This window comes from Dermacentor albipictus, chromosome 2, assembly GCF_038994185.2.
Source record: "Dermacentor albipictus isolate Rhodes 1998 colony chromosome 2, USDA_Dalb.pri_finalv2, whole genome shotgun sequence".
NCBI lineage: Eukaryota > Metazoa > Arthropoda > Arachnida > Ixodida > Ixodidae > Dermacentor > Dermacentor albipictus.
Window position 1 is genome coordinate 51,666,552 of NC_091822.1, and position 4,296 is coordinate 51,670,847.

Below are 4,296 nucleotides of genomic sequence, written 5' to 3' on the forward strand. Positions count from 1 at the left end.
CTGCAGAAATTCTGCATACCCCGAGACACCCGGGATGCAGAATATCTGAAGAAAGGTGACAGACTTTCTGTCACCCCCTGTCACCTCCCAGCGCCCAATTGGTACACCCTTTCTGCAGAAAGTCTGCTCAATCTGTGTAGCTGCAGGATACAGCATTTCTGCAGAAAGTCTTTCGAGATTGTGGTCACAGGATTACAGCATTTAGGCAGACATTAGATAGAATTTCTGTAGCCCCACTATGGCGAACTGGCATGCATGCATGCAATAAAATAACAGACGCAATAGTATTCTTTGCACATTTTATTTGTCTCCGATTTCTTCCGGGCTGCTTGGTTGGGACCAAGAATATCGCTTCCAAGGAATGAAGTAGTGAGTACCGACATCTCATGTGAGTGGCAGTGACCGCCTTGCACACACCTTGTCGCAGCATGCAAATCAGATGCTTTGACGCGCTGTTCAGCCTGCAGAAGTGCCGCAGGCTCCCAAGTGGTGTTGATTCCTCTGGCTCACAAAATCGTGACATCCCTAAACAAGAAGAAATGTTCAGTTTACTGTAAAGTTAACCCTGCTGAAACTGTAAACTTGTGACATTGTGAAAAGTCTCGTACAAACAGCTACATGAAGCTGCATGGTTGCACAAATACCCGATTATTACATCACAGGCAGTTAACATGTAAATGGAACTGGAGCAAACATGAATCTACTATAAAAAACTTCACACAAACGCACGTCTGTACGAAGTCAAATGCGAATTGCACAACCAGAAAACTCGTTAACACATGATAAGCGTTCGAAAACCTAATTTATTTATGCGGTGCAACAAAGCCCTGCCCCAAAGGACGATGCATTGAAAAAGAACAGACTCCCTCTTTTTCAGGTGAGAAAACAATTTTTTCCATTAAAGATAGATACTGTTGTTGAAATCTCGGAACCATTTACAAATACACGAAAGCACATGACACCCAACGCAAGAAATACAGGCTGTCTGAAGACACTATATAAATAAAAGAACTTGCACACAAGGTAAAATCTGGCCATGCGTCGTACACAGCAATCGGGTGCCATCTCGCGCAGCCGTTAGCTGTGAAGACGACAAATCGACGTACCTCTAGAAATGGCTATACGATTTCTCGCTGAAAAATTACGTACAGAAATAGTAACTTTCCCTGCTTGAATTTTTGCGCCTATTCAAATCAAGCAGTCCCCGGCGCAAGGAAACTTCACAGCAGAAAGCAAATAATCGATAGATTTTGGCAACATCACGTTTTAGGGCAATTTTCATCAAACTTCGCTAAATGCGCCCTGCGACAAGAACGAACATTCGAAAAGCACGATCATTTTTGTCACGTTACTAATCACCTTGTTACTCGTACAGAAATGCCCACTTCGCGGACTACAAGAATGCGCGCACGCGCCGGACTTACCTTTCTAGGCGTGCTCGGTAAACGAGTCTCCGTGACAGCTGCTGCCGCATCGCACAGGTACCGCAGGAAGGACAGTCGGTGCACGGTGCCTCCAGCGTCAACAGCGTAGAATTGCAGATGAACTACAGCACGTGATGGCACAACTTTCCAAAAATTCTTCCGCGCACTGTGATGGAATGCGAGCGCAGCGAGAGTACCATCGGCTTTTCATGAGCCGGTAACAAAGAAAGCGCGACCGGGTCATAACTACGATAATTGGCATCGGCACACCACACGGAAAACACTGAGAGCTACGTTATGCAGTCACAGGGGTTTTGGATCATTAATACACACAAAAATCGCCACAATTCCTCTCGGCACGGCATGTACACTACCTCATCGGTCGCCGTCAATGCGGCGAGCACATGGCGTGTACGCGTGCACGCCTTGACTTGTCGGTGACCAGGTGCAGACGGGAAAATATACTCACCCGTAATTTTACCGGTGCTCGCGGCCAGCGCCTCCTGGGGGCCGGCGCCGAAAGCAACCACGCAGTCGGTGGTCGGAGGGATGGTGTCGGCGTCGCGCGGTAGATATGTCCTTAAATTCAGGCTGCGGTTCGAGCCATAGTACAACTGCTGCATTTAATGTACGTTATGTAACACGCCAGTATTACCTTATTACCTTATTAATTATTAATTATATGTTTTAATGTCTTATTTTATTTTTATTATTTTATAATTATTAATTACCTTATTTCAATTAGTATGAAATAATTGATTTATATAACTGCCATTATCAGACTGTTCTTGTAGCAATCAGTGACAAAGTTTTCAAAATGTTAAAATGGCAAAACAGAGTGCAATGATAAAATGTGTCATGGTTCAGGATGCGCACACGTGTGTGTGTGTGTGTGTTTGTGTGTGTGTGTGCTTGTGGGCGTGTGTGATTCGTGGGTGGCTGAAAGGTGAAGCCGATTTAACTGTTATAAAATGTGTCATGTAGAATACATATATATTTTGCATGCATATTTCATACACGTCTACTTACTTGCCGTCCACACAGTGTCTGCAGACAATATGCAGACAATCTGTAGACTAGCTCTACATGGAGGTGACTGGTGGGTGACTCATGGGTGACTGAAAGGTCAGACCTATTGAACCGTAATTATAAAATGTGTCATGGTTTAGAATATGTATATATATGCGTTTATATATAGATATACATCTACACATACACACACACTCGCTGGGCATGCATGTTACAGACAAGTCTACTTGCAGTCCGCACGGTGTCTGCAGACATTCTGCAGACTAGGTCTACGTGGAGGTGACTGGTGGGTGACTCAAGGGTGACTGAAAGGTCAGACCTATTGAACCGTAATTATAAAATGTGTCATGGTTCAGAATATGTATATATATGCGTTTATATATAGGTATACATCTACACACACACACACACTCGCTGGGCATGCATATTACAGACAAGTCTACTTGCAGTCCGCATGGTGTCTGCAGACATTCTGCAGACTAGGTCTACGTGGAGGTGACTGGTGGGTGACTCATGGGTAACTGAAAGGTCAAAACTATTCAAACGTAATTATAAAATATGTCATGGTTCAGAATATGTATGTATATATAGATACATATACATATTTACACACACACTCACTGGGCACGCATATTACAGACAAGTCTACTTGCAGTCCGCACGGTGTCTGCAGACATTCTGCAGACTAGCTCTACATGGAGGTGACTGGTGGGTGACTCATGGGTGACTGAAAGGTCAAAACTATTCAACCGTAATTATAAAATATGTCATGGTTCAGAATATGTATGTATATATAGATACATATATATATTTACACACACACTCACTGGGCACGCATATTACAGACAAGTCTACTTGCAGTCCGCACGGTGTCTGCAGACATTCTGCGGACTTAGTCTACAGAAAGGTCGAGTCTACAGATAGGTGACAGGGGTGACTGATAGGTGACTCATGAGTGACTGAAAGGTCAAACCGATTTTTGTAAGGGTTGTTTGGGCCTAAGCTCGATTGGGTGCTAAAAGTGCTGGTGACACTTTACTCATTCTTTCAATTCTTTCGAAGCCAAATTTTCTTGGCGAGCCCTGCTGAACTTTCCAGACCCTAGCTGCTGGGTGCTGATGCCTGAACGAATAGTTAACATTTAGAAAATTTTATTTACGTGCCGCATTCCACACCACACATTGTATCTTTGCCTCATGTATGAACATGTGAACATTGAATCACTGTGGTGAAATAAACTCCAACTCCAACTCCAATGCTGGGCTCCAGCCTCCAGCCTGGGCCCCTATCAGAATAGGCTGATGTTCGAACCCCAAGGCCACTATTGCGGCCAATACTTCTGCCGTGCCAACTCCAACAAGCTCGTTGAGATGATCGTCGCGTGTTTCACGTTGTGTAGCACGGGTACGCGAGAGCGTATGCGCAATCACCACTTTCCTTAACGTGGAAGACGCAGGAGTGAAATGGGCAAATTTATACCATATGAACAAGCGCTTGACGAAAGCTTTGCTTCACTTAGGTTCAAATATGCGTTAAATCTCTACAATTTCTAGTCCTTCTTTTTCGAGGATAGCCCATTGGCTGGCGGACATTACTTGCAAAGAAACGATACTGAACAGCCACGGCATGCGCTTACCAAAATATCCAGATCTTCCAGGCAATGCAGTATCTGCAGAGAAAAATAGACTGCGCAAGCGGTCGCGCATCGCTGCTGCCAAATAACTGTCTGGTCTTCATGCCATGATGAACGGCAATAGTAGGAGCTGGTGCACCTTCGAGGTAATGCTTTGTGTTCCGCTTCTTTGATTTAAAACTGAAATCTGTCTTAGTCGGAAGTTAGCGA

General features: G+C 44.5%; 1 long non-coding RNA gene across 1 annotated transcript; it reads right to left on the reverse strand.

The window, feature by feature from the left end:
• Positions 1–287: 287 nt before the first annotated feature.
• LOC135904324 (uncharacterized) lies at positions 288–1,855 on the reverse strand. The gene is made up of 2 exons (XR_010565096.2): positions 1,425–1,855; positions 288–525 (listed from the first exon to the last, which is right to left on the reverse strand). It is a non-coding gene; the product is annotated as an uncharacterized lncRNA (long non-coding RNA).
• Positions 1,856–4,296: the final 2,441 nt, after the last annotated feature.